This window comes from Lutjanus erythropterus, chromosome 2, assembly GCF_056507025.1.
Source record: "Lutjanus erythropterus isolate fLutEry1 chromosome 2, fLutEry1.hap2, whole genome shotgun sequence".
Classification (NCBI taxonomy): Eukaryota; Metazoa; Chordata; class Actinopteri; order Lutjaniformes; family Lutjanidae; genus Lutjanus; species Lutjanus erythropterus.
Window position 1 is genome coordinate 49,386,502 of NC_139318.1, and position 12,477 is coordinate 49,398,978.

At 39.5% G+C, this 12,477-nt stretch overlaps 1 pseudogene; it reads right to left on the reverse strand.

The window, feature by feature from the left end:
* Positions 1 to 403: 403 nt before the first annotated feature.
* The window catches only part of LOC146332397 (uncharacterized), a 30,311-nt pseudogene continuing 18,237 nt past the window's right edge, over positions 404 to 12,477 (reverse strand).

Consider the following 12,477-nt stretch of genomic DNA (forward strand, 5'->3'; position numbering starts at 1 on the left):
GACTTTTCCAAATAAATTCTATTTAGTTCTTTCTAGGGCTAATCATCAGTAATAATTTACACAAAACACTGCATAAAATAAACTTAGGACATGCTTTGTTTTCAACGAGCGTGAACTTCTTTATATTTCAATTCCAAGAAAAAAGTTATGGCCAGACTACATCTGCATCAAGAAAAAAACAAACAAGAAAATGTGTCAGGCATCTTGACTGTCATAACCTCACATCAACATTGAGCTGAACAGTATAAAATTGTAAACACCACTTAAAATAAAAATGAGCAGCATTTTTCTTAACTAAATCTGCCTTTATAGACAAGAAAACAAAGGAATGAATACAGAACACATCTATTAACATCACCTTACTCTTATTCTAAGTTTCTGTGTTTGTGTGTGTGAAGTACTTTCATTGTATTTTTCTTCGAGAGGCAGAAATCCGATTTTTTATGTAATATTTTACTGCTCTCCAGTCTCTGTGTCTCAGGGCTTCGGGTTCTGCAGTGATGCAGCGCTCACAGTCCACCTTTCCTGGAACTTGGTTTGTAACAATGCATTTTCTTAAATGTCTCTCCACTGCAGCACATTCCTCTGGTGTCCAGGTTCTCTTGACTGCAGCTTGTTTACCTAAGTAGGCATAAAGAGAACGCCTTATATGTTTAACAAATTTAAATCTTAATTGGAACTGAAACCCTATTGGACTGTTCACATAGGTCATCTATTGCAGCACTGGCTTTGATAAGCCTACCTCTCTTTTTTGTAGATTTCCTCTGGTTTGGGGGATCCTCTGTGGAAGTACATTCTTGCAGGGATGTCACACTGACCTCTTCTTCCAATTCTTGTGGTTTCGGCATACTAGATCCTAAGTACAAAAAATAGGTTAGACAAATATGAAAGACAGATTGTGACAGCAATCCATTTGCAGTGATTAAGAGGATAGATTTGATAAAGTATTAGAATTTGTTGTAAGGCATATGTGTCTTGTCAAGATGAATGGGAAACACTTATATCCTCATTCTGCTTTATTCTTTTAAATCTTGTTGGTGTTGTAATGGTGACAGGTGGAGTGTCGTTTTGATTGTTCTGTGATTCAACCTGTTTTTTTCTTTTTCTAACCAGTTACTGGGTATGGTTAAACACAGGAGTGTTTGGCTCCTGTGGCTAGTCCCAACTAAACCTGTAAGACCAGGAGGAGGTGAGATTATCCAATATACAAAGGAGATAGTAATGCAGCTAAAAAGAGAATACCCATTTAAAACACTATGTTTTGATTTAATGATCGAATTATACAAAAACATGCAGACCTAATGGCAACTCAAGAGTAAAGAAGAAGCGAGCCACAAGTACTGTACAGGCTCAAAAAAGCCAGCAGTAAGCAAACATATCCACTGCTTCCCTTGATAAAGTTTGCCTGTGTGAGATTGCTGTGAAATAAACTTGAACTCCTGGCAAACCTAAGATATCAACATGGATACAAGGAAGAAAATTTCATCCGCATCACAGAGACTGTTGATGAGAGTTGATGATAAGTGGCGATACTGGAATGTGTTTAGATGGCTGTGAAGTACCTCTCAGACTAGACCAGGACTCTAAAACAGTGGTAAAACCATGGGGTGTGGTTATGTGTGTACATTAGGGGTGTAATGATTCACTCATGCATTTGATGCATCGGACTTTAATGTGTAAGATACGAGTGCATCGGTTCAGACGGCCTATATCGGTAAAAAAAATGAACATCAACATCGAACATCGGAAACAAATCGATGCAACACTCGCGTATCGATACATCTCATTAGGACGTGCATGTGTTTCATTTTTGGCATCAGGGAGCTGCTGCTGTAACTTTCCTCCCTCTTCTCTCTCCTCCTGTCCCTGCCTGCACCACTCTCACTGGATGCCTGCTGCTGCCATCACAAAAACAAGCGCTCCCTCCTCCCTCTCCTGTGTCTCCTCTTCATTTACTTAAAACAGACAGTGCTGAAAACAGCGACAGAAGTGACATTGTACCACGTCGCACCACCAAACTTTCATAACACTCAAGTGTAGAGCAAGTTTGTGCGTTCTAAGAAAGATGAGAAACGCTGCTGCAGGTCATTTATGTAAAACATGTCTGACAGCAGAGAACAGAGACACGAGTCTGACCACAGAGACGTCATGTCACTGTGAGAGCAGGTAACACTTCACTGTTCCTCCACAATAATCAAAACCACAGCACTCTGAATATGAAACACAGCAGCTCATCATCTTACTGCACAAATACTCACATTTTAAACAGTTTTAAAGTTTGTTCACAGATTATCATTTAGACTACAGGATCTCATTTACACATGAGACTCTCTGTCTCTACTGTTACTATATTTAGTTTGTTTTTTGCAACTTTGCACTCTACAAATGCAGCATTAATTGAATCAAAATGTAAAGACTGACACACTGCATTGTCTTGTACTGCATCGTATCGTATCATGACAGAGCTGAATCGTATCGAACCAAATCATTGGAGATTTAAAGATTTATAAGACATATTGTATTGTTGAGCATGTATCGAGATACTTATCAAAATCGTCTCAGTCAGTGAGATACACACCCCTAGTGTACATGCATACAGTTTGGTGTAAAACAGTTGAAATTATTTTGTCATATTGCTCCTTAAACATTGAATTGTTGTCCATATCCTTCAGACCTTGATATCTATCACAGACATTTAGTTATTATTGTTTACACACCACTCTCTGCCAACAGGAAGAGGAACCACTGAGACAGACAGCAAGGAGAAGGCCTCCTGCTTGTGATATAGGTCCCTGTACCAAAGAAAGGGCCACATCTAGTTTTGTGCCCATGTCTATCTCTATCTAAGGAATCTAAGGTATCAAAGGAAACAACTACTATTATGATTATTGTTGTTATTATTATTACTACACCACTACTGCTCCTAGGACTGTTGTAATAGTAAGTGTACATTTTAATCTTAGCAGTAAGTGTCATGTTGATGGTTGTCATATTTGTCTTTACAATACAAAAAAAGTTCCTTGTGGAAAATAAAAAATAAAGAAATTTCAATTGAATTGATTTGATAAGCCCACCTCTCCTTTTTGTGGATTTCCTCTGGTTTGGGGGATCCTCTGTGGAAGTACATTCTTGCAGGGATGTCACACTGACCTCTTCTTCCAATTCTTGTGGTTTCGGCATACTAGATCCTAAGTACAAAAAATAGGTTAGACAAATATGAAAGACAGATTGTGACAGCAATCCATTTGCAGTGATTAAGAGGATAGATTTGATAAAGTATTAGAATTTGTTGTAAGGCATATGTGTCTTGTCAAGATGAATGGGAAACACTTATATCCTCATTCTGCTTTATTCTTTTAAATCTTGTTGGTGTTGTAATGGTGACAGGTGGAGTGTCGTTTTGATTGTTCTGTGATTCAACCTGTTTTTTTCTTTTTCTAACCAGTTACTGGGTATGGTTAAACACAGGAGTGTTTGGCTCCTGTGGCTAGTCCCAACTAAACCTGTAAGACCAGGAGGAGGTGAGATTATCCAATATACAAAGGAGATAGTAATGCAGCTAAAAAGAGAATACCCATTTAAAACACTATGTTTTGATTTAATGATCGAATTATACAAAAACATGCAGACCTAATGGCAACTCAAGAGTAAAGAAGAAGCGAGCCACAAGTACTGTACAGGCTCAAAAAAGCCAGCAGTAAGCAAACATATCGACTGCTTCCCTTGATAAAGTTTGCCTGTGTGAGATTGCTGTGAAATAAACTTGAACTCCTGGCAAACCTAAGATATCAACATGGATACAAGGAAGAAAATTTCATCCGCATCACAGAGACTGTTGATGAGAGTTGATGATAAGTGGCGATACTGGAATGTGTTTAGATGGCTGTGGAGTACCTCTCAGACTAGACCAGGACTCTAAAACAGTGGTAAAACCATGGGGTGTGGTTATGTGTGTACATTAGGGGTGTAATGATTCACTCATGCATTTGATGCATCGGACTTTAATGTGTAAGATACGAGTGCATCGGTTCAGACGGCCTATATCGGTAAAAAAAATGAACATCAACATCGAACATCGGAAACAAATCGATGCAACACTCGCGTATCGATACATCTCATTAGGACGTGCATGTGTTTCATTTTTTGCATCAGGGAGCTGCTGCTGTAACTTTCCTCCCTCTTCTCTCTCCTCCTGTCCCTGCCTGCACCACTCTCACTGGATGCCTGCTGCTGCCATCACAAAAACAAGCGCTCCCTCCTCCCTCTCCTGTGTCTCCTCTTCATTTACTTAAAACAGACAGTGCTGAAAACAGCGACAGAAGTGACAATGTACCACGTCGCACCACCAAACTTTCATAACACTCAAGTGTAGAGCAAGTTTGTGCGTTCTAAGAAAGATGAGAAACGCTGCTGCAGGTCATTTATGTAAAACATGTCTGACAGCAGAGAACAGAGACACGAGTCTGACCACAGAGACGTCATGTCACTGTGAGAGCAGGTAACACTTCACTGTTCCTCCACAATAATCAAAACCACAGCACTCTGAATATGAAACACAGCAGCTCATCATCTTACTGCACAAATACTCACATTTTAAACAGTTTTAAAGTTTGTTCACAGATTATCATTTAGACTACAGGATCTCATTTACACATGAGACTCTCTGTCTCTACTGTTACTATATTTAGTTTGTTTTTTGCAACTTTGCACTCTACAAATGCAGCATTAATTGAATCAAAATGTAAAGACTGACACACTGCATTGTCTTGTACTGCATCGTATCGTATCATGACAGAGCTGAATCGTATCGAACCAAATCATTGGAGATTTAAAGATTTATAAGACATATTGTATTGTTGAGCATGTATCGAGATACTTATCAAAATCGTCTCAGTCAGTGAGATACACACCCCTAGTGTACATGCATACAGTTTGGTGTAAAACAGTTGAAATTATTTTGTCATATTGCTCCTTAAACATTGAACTGTTGTCCATATCCTTCAGACCTTGATATCTATCACAGACATTTAGTTATTATTGTTTACACACCACTCTCTGCCAACAGGAAGAGGAACCACTGAGACAGACAGCAAGGAGAAGGCCTCCTGCTTGTGATATAGGTCCCTGTACCAAAGAAAGGGCCACATCTAGTTTTGTGCCCATGTCTATCTCTATCTAAGGAATCTAAGGTATCAAAGGAAACAACTACTATTATGATTATTGTTGTTATTATTATTACTACACCACTACTGCTCCTAGGACTGTTGTAATAGTAAGTGTACATTTTAATCTTAGCAGTAAGTGTCATGTTGATGGTTGTCATATTTGTCTTTACAATACAAAAAAAGTTCCTTGTGGAAAATAAAAAATAAAGAAATTTCAATTGAATTGATTTGATAAGCCCACCTCTCCTTTTTGTGGATTTCCTCTGGTTTGGGGGATCCTCTGTGGAAGTACATTCTTGCAGGGATGTCACACTGACCTCTTCTTCCGACTCTTGTGGTTCCGGCATACTAGATCCTAGGTACAAAAAATAGGTTATACAAATATGAAAGGCAGGTATATTCACTTAAAATATAAAGAACCTGCCAGTGAAGAATTGGGATTTTTATCATGCATATATTTTCTTGTCACTGTGACAGTAATCAATTTGCAGAAATTAGAAATATAGATTTTATAAAATAATAGAACGTAGTATATGCCATGGGTATCTCTTAAAAATAAACAACAACAGTTAAGAGTAATTTCATATTGTTTCTATAGATCTACAATATAGTGGTTGAGGGCACAGGCTGAAATCCCACCAATTCATGCAGAGCCACAGGAACACAGGTGCCACATCACCTGGAGATATTGCACACTACACCATTGCATAGGCAGCAAGTATAAAATATGGCAACCATAATTTGAACTAAAAGATTCTATAATCTTTTAGTTCAAAACCAAATATATGAGAGTCCTGAAGGTTGTGTGATAAAACGTCTACACTTGACATGTCACATTTCTCGCGTGTTTTCAGTAGTTAAAGTTTTCAAAAAACAGTTCCTAGCACTGTGGCATGTGGCGTATGCGCTTACTGCACATGCTCAAACTACACAGAGGAATCTCCTGTTTGCATTGTCCTATCTCAGTTGTTGGTAGCATGTAAATAAATATGTGAATAGCATGAACATTTGTCCTTTTCCTCCATTTCACAATTATGGCTTGGTGTGCTGTGCCAGAATGCAATTTAAACATAAATACAGGGAGTTCCTCTGTTAGGGCTTTAAGGTATTTGATTGTCTTGATAGGATCTTTCAGTTTTAACTCATACTTGCTGTATGTTCACGATAAGTATAGGCAACTGGACTTCTTAAAAAAGGTTGTGTTTGCCTGTCATCCAAGAGGCTTCTTCAGTTCTGACCAGCTGGTGGGGAGCTGCAGGTATATAAACAATATATAAGCAGTTCCCCACAAGCCAGTCAGAACTGAAGAAGCTTTTTGGATGAGAGACGAAACATCTTACCTTTTTTCCAGTCCAGTTGCCTAGGCTGAATTCGAACACATTCCATGACCTGGATGACTGAGCATCCTCACAAGCATACTCTGTGTTTTAGACTTGCCATCTATCACAACGGATGTGTGTGTGAGATACTCTCAAGCTGATGCACTACCACTGGTGCATTAGTCTGGTTCTGCATACAGGTATACAGGTAAAGTATGGACTGTCTAGCTCCCACTGTATAGTAGAACTATGGAAACAATATGAAAGTACTTATTTTTCCCCTTCCATTTAAGCACAGTGGTTTGTTAGTCAGGGCAAGAGGATGGCTTAGCAGTTAGTGGTTCTATCATTCTACCAGAAAGTCCCTAGTTCACAAGTATCCTTGAGTAATAAACTTAACCCCTACTCTGTAAGCTTTTTGTGTAAAAGCATATGCTAAATGGTTGTAATGTAATGTAGTCCCAATACACTTTTGAATCTTTGCTGAAACAGGTCAAAACTCTAATTACAGTTAAAGCATAACAAAGATATAAACACTGTCATGGAGGTTAAAGTTAGTGGGGAGTCCAAAGGCTTTTTTCTTTTAACTGGAAACCACTGTGAATTGACAATAATTCCCATTAATATGGAGTACCTGACAGTTTTCCATGGCTAAAAACATGACAAATACACCCCCCACTTAAAAAATTAATTGACCAATTGTGTGTTCCCAAAAATGGTCAGAAGGTGGAGAAACCTAAACAAAATGCACATGCAGTGGTCCTAATTATTCATAACCAATTAAAAACAATCACAAACACATACCTTCCATGTCCTCTTGTGAACATCCCTCCACATTGAGAGTCTCTAAAATAGTAATTGACAAGAGTATGAATGAGGTGGAAAGCTGAAATTCTTGTGATCAACCTCTGATAATCAATAGAACCTAAAAGTACTACATACACAGCAAGGCTTATAATATAAACAGATGAAATCAAATTGTGTAGGTATTGTCAAACTAACAACTATAAAGTCACCTTCTTCACCAGTATGTTAATTAAGGTCAAATACTTATATTCTTGGAGAGTCAGATTTATAGCCAGACAATTCCTTTTTTCACTTTTTCTTACATTAAAATATAATAGGACTTATACCGTTCAGATCAATGTGAATTTCATCCAGACTCTTCCCTTTATATTCTCCAAGCCGTCCCTGTTCCAATGCCAGGAGAACTTTGCTTATTTTGGCCAGCTGGAGGGTGCCCTCTGGAAGGCGGTAGTGCTTTCTGTGGACATCGATGTTATGCCCAAGGAAATCTGCCAGCTGGTCAAGTTCTGTAGTTTTGAGATTCAGAACGGTTGAGAGGGTAGCAATGTGTTTCCTGAGTTTTGTGGAGGTTAGTGCTTTGGGATTTTTGATATCATCACATTCGTTCACAAACTGCCTTATGCAGTCAGAGCCCCTGAGGTAGTGGACAGAATGTGGCAATGCAAACAAGAATCCATTTTCATTCAGTACTCCACATTCTTCTCGCTTCTCTATCAGAGTATCAAGTGATTCCTTCATGAGTGGGGTGAGGAGAACAGGAACTTTCCTTCCTCTCTTGCCTACTATGGTTACTCGGACGAAATGCTTGCAAAGCTTCTGCTCGAGTGCTGTAAGGGCGAGGTTAACGTCTTCATGTGTTTCTGATGTGTCTCTTGATAAGTATGCAGACAAGGGCATTCTGGATACTTCTCCTTCTCTCCGGCGGTTGAAAAGTATAACTTGTGCCAGGGTCACTTTAGCAAGGTCTCTCCAGTTTGAGGATGAAGCCTCTTCTTTCAGGGCATTCAAGTGTTCTTGCTGTTTGTCACACAAAAGAGAATGAAGATTTTGGACATCCTGTGTGAATGGTAGGAGTTGAGGTGCGTTCCACTTGGACTGGTCAAGTTGAGTTAATGCTTGGCTTGCGATGTCAAATTTCCAACTTTCTTGGTATAGCTGTGCAAACTCCTCAGCATTTTGAACAGTTTCTTTGTCTTTCAGCTTCAGTCCTTCAGACTTAATAAACATGGCCAAAGACAGCAAGCTGTGCCCAACTTTGCGAGCAAGAGATGGACATTCATATTGGCCAGTTTCATCACTGAAGCCAGCTAGGCATCTTGCAGCAGTGACAACATGGCCATAGTTTTCAGGTTTTATGAGGTCTTTGATAGTCTTCACAGGTATAACCTTTTTTGCTGTAAGTACCAGTCTGCCAAGTTCTCTCAGTTTTTGTCGAATATATTGATGTTGGCTGACTACTCTCTCATTCTTCCTGAACAGTCTGTAACCATACTCTAGGATGCAGTGGTCTTTCTTAATAGCAATTGCAATCTTGTCTTGATTCATATCATTTAAGAACTTCCAGTATGCATCACTAAATCCACTTGGAGCAGGTTCAGCAAAAGCACACAATGCTTGGACTCTTCTTTTACCTGGTTTGGAAGTCTTGTCCTGAGGCTTGAATTTGCAGAGCTGAAAATGTCGCCACATCACTCTTCTTGTGAACAAGCCATAGCAGTGCACACAATGCATAAATTCCTGTCCTTCAGTCTTTTTTTTTGGTTGCTTGCATGGGATAAGTTTTCCTCTCTGGCTCTCTAAAACTTCTACATTATGTTCGAAGTTCCCCTTATTTCGGATATACTCTAATTGCAGATGCCTTTCTTTTGAGTTCTTTGGAAAACTAAATGCTTTTGCAACATCAACCTTATCATTGTGTTTACGAAACAAGTGTCTTGACATTTTCTGAACTACCTGTCCACAATACAAGCAGTGATGTTTCTTGTTGTATTTTCTTGAACCATCCTCCTTCTTCAAAACTGGGTTGACAAAGACAGTTGCCTCCTCTTCAGAGGGATTTGAAACACTCGCCTCCATGTCAGTATGTGCCTGCACCATTTCCTCTTCATGCACATCATCTCTGATATCAGGAAAACTCTGTGTGGAATCATGGCTTGTTTCAAAGCTTCTGCTCTGACTGGAAGACTTGACGCTGCTCTGACTGGAAGACTTGACGCTGTTCTGACTGGTAGACTTGACGCTGCTCTGACTGGTAGACTTGACGCTGCTCTGACTGGTAGACTTGAAGCTGCTCTGACTGGTAGACTTGACGCTGCTCTGACTGGTAGACTTGAAGCTGCTCTGACTGGAAGACTTGAAGCTGCTCTGACTGGAAGACTTGCGTCTTCTCTGACTGTTAGATGTAATATGTAATTCCAAGCTGCTGTCACTGTCTGTGCCTTCGTCCTTGGGATTTGGAATATACTCCTCTTCGCTATCTACACTTGAGTCATCTGATCCTACAAGACTCATTTGAGTCTTTAGAAGACAAAAAAGACCTAAATTAACAACTCAACCTGCAGGTTACTAAGATAAGTAAGACCAAAACTGACTTCACTCTTAACTGTCTACTGCCTGTTGGAATGATGTACATTTACAGGGCTAAATGAAATTAAAAGTACTCCATCAAATTAGAAGGAATTACTGTTACGTTATGTTAGAGTAAGGGAAGTAACATTCAAGACTAGATGAATTTGTCAAATTTAGAGCAAGTCATAAAAACTACTATCTACATTATCTATATGTATCATTGGCACTACTTAGTGAACATGGTGTTGAGTTTGGTGGCTCTACCCTTTAAGTGATAACATGAAGGAACAAAAAAGAAGCTTACTCGACGGCAACACTCTCTCCTTGGCCTTTGTGAAGCCATTTCAGACAGAGAAGTGGAAGGACCCTCTACACTGTCATCACTTGAATCGTAGAGAGCATCAGAAACATTTGGTACTCTATCCATCTGTAAAAAGGAAGTTATGTCAAGGTATGACTATCCATTTTTGTTCACATCCTATTAAAATCAATTGCGAAGGAATGATTTAGGAGGAAATGGCCTATGTACCAGTTATTGATATTAAAAGTGTTAGAGACATACCAGAATGCTTTTTGTCCTTCTCAACTTTGGAACAAGTTCATCATCTGATTGCAGACTCGAAGTGTCTTTTATAGGATCTTCTTTATCAGTTTCTTCCACTATACTCTCGGTGGAATCATACAGAGGATCAGAAAACTCTGGTGTTCTATCCATCTGCAAAAGGGAGTTGTGTCAAGGTATGGTAAGCCACTTTCATAGATGCTATGAAAATCAATGACAAGGGAAGGATTTTTGTATCACAGGTCTATTAATATTTTGCTGTGTAATAGATGTATCTGAGACACAGAAGAATGTTTTCTGTCCTCAGCTTTTGAACAACTTACATCACAGTGTGCAGACAGAGGTTGGTCTTTCAAACAGTCTTCATCAGTTTCATCAGTGTCAGGATAATCCACTAAGGAAAACCCTCTGACAGCACACACCTAAACACAAGTTACCAAAGTTAGATCACATTAAAACTGTTTCTGAAACAGCATGTAACTTGAAGACAAGTGCATGTGGTCTCTCCTAGAGGTCTCAAAGAGTGTTACAACAACCTCTGAAGTGCTGCAATGGATCACATTGAAAATACTATTGATAATAATTACTAAAATATGTCATCTCTCATGTGAATCGTGGTAATTCAACTATTTAGTGCAGAGTTAACATAAATAGTACATGAATTCAGTGTCAACATTACCTGTGTTTTAGCCTCATCACTCCTTGAATCTTCAGAGGAAGTCAGATCCATAGAGAATCCCTCCGTCTCTGCTGCCACAGCATCAGCCTGCTTGTCTGTCACCTGCAATTCACATAAAACATAAGAATTCATTGGCAGTTGATAATATTCAAGTTATGGGAGCATATCCATAAATGACAACAATTAGCTCACAAGAAAACCATGTCTGAAACAGCATATACATTAAAGCTAGGTGCATGGTATAGTCTTTTCTAGGAAGTGCAGTGGATTCTGTTCAAAATTCCCTTTGTAAACATGCAACAGGTCAGAAAGTATAAAATTACAGCTGTAATAACTTGAGTTTAAATATTGTAAGGTGTTGCCAAGTAGACCTGCACCGATTAATCGGCAATGCTCGGAATCGGGCCGGTTTTCACGTGACTGGCCTTGACCGGTGACCGGCCGGTCAGCGTCACAAATCCGGTTCTGTGCCCGTCATTGTCACACACATGTTCTGCACGATGGTCACGTCATGCGTGCAGCAGACAAACTGACCGTGACGTCAACACAGTGCTGATAACAGCTACACACACTCAGACACGTCTGCTTGAAGCTGGTGTCAGAGACAGATTCCAAGAACAAGATAAAGAGAAGACAGACAGTCTACAACGAGACAGAGCAGCTGACAATGACGCAGAACAGCCGTAAACTCTCTCGCACTTCAGGCTAATGCTAGCAAGCTAGCAACAGACTGCTGTTCACAGAGGGACAGTTAAAATCTCACCTCCTGTTCTGGCTGAAGAATAAACAACCTATGTTGATGTGTCTCCTCAAACATTTTCTCATCCAGACTCCTTTAACTTCTGTGTCTGTTTTTCTCACAGCAAAGTTTTACTTCAAACTGTTGCACCGCGTTAGTCTCCGGTTTGTTTACATCCGCTTCCACAAAAGATCACGTGAAATCGCGTCCCGCTAAATCCCGCGAGATGATCTCGCGAGATCACGTTCACCCAATTCACCCATTTCATTAAAAAATATAATAAGGCCTGGTTGTAATCTGGATGATTTTGGAGGTAGTATTAAATGAATATTTAATAGTCAGTGTCTTATTATGAACACATTTACAAGAAAAGTTGCAAAAATGTTTGTGAATGCTGTCAATTACAGTTCTTAGAAAGACTGAAAATCGGAACCGACCAAAATCGGAATCGGTAGGTCAGACCTCTCAAAAATCGGAAATCGGAATCGGCCAAGAAAGTTGAAATCGGTGCAAGTCTATTGCTAAGTTGATGTAAAATCACTGACAGTCGGATCCAGACGAGAGGGCCCCATAAGGACTAAACTAGAAACATATATGTGTGTGTGATGTTGAGAACAGGGCTGATTTGAAAAACATCT